Source organism: Chaetura pelagica, unplaced genomic scaffold (assembly GCF_000747805.2).
Source record: "Chaetura pelagica isolate M959 unplaced genomic scaffold, ChaPel_1.0 scaffold585, whole genome shotgun sequence".
Taxonomy (NCBI): Eukaryota; Metazoa; Chordata; class Aves; order Apodiformes; family Apodidae; genus Chaetura; species Chaetura pelagica.
The window spans coordinates 954,282-954,486 of NW_009953404.1; positions in this window are offsets into that span (position 1 = coordinate 954,282).

The window sequence follows — 205 nt, forward strand, 5'->3', positions numbered from 1 at the left end:
GGGCTGAGCCCCCCTGACCCTGTGGGGGAAGCCAGGGACCCCCAGCTGGTGGCTCCCCTGGGAATGCTCCCCGCGCCCAGTTTCTCCCACGCCAAAGCTGCCACGATTCGTTTCGTGTAACAAAACAAACCCTGTCGAAAGAGGCCACCCTGCTGCTGGGCTTTTCCCTGCAGGCAGTGGGTGTAGGAGAGTGTGATGGGGTAAA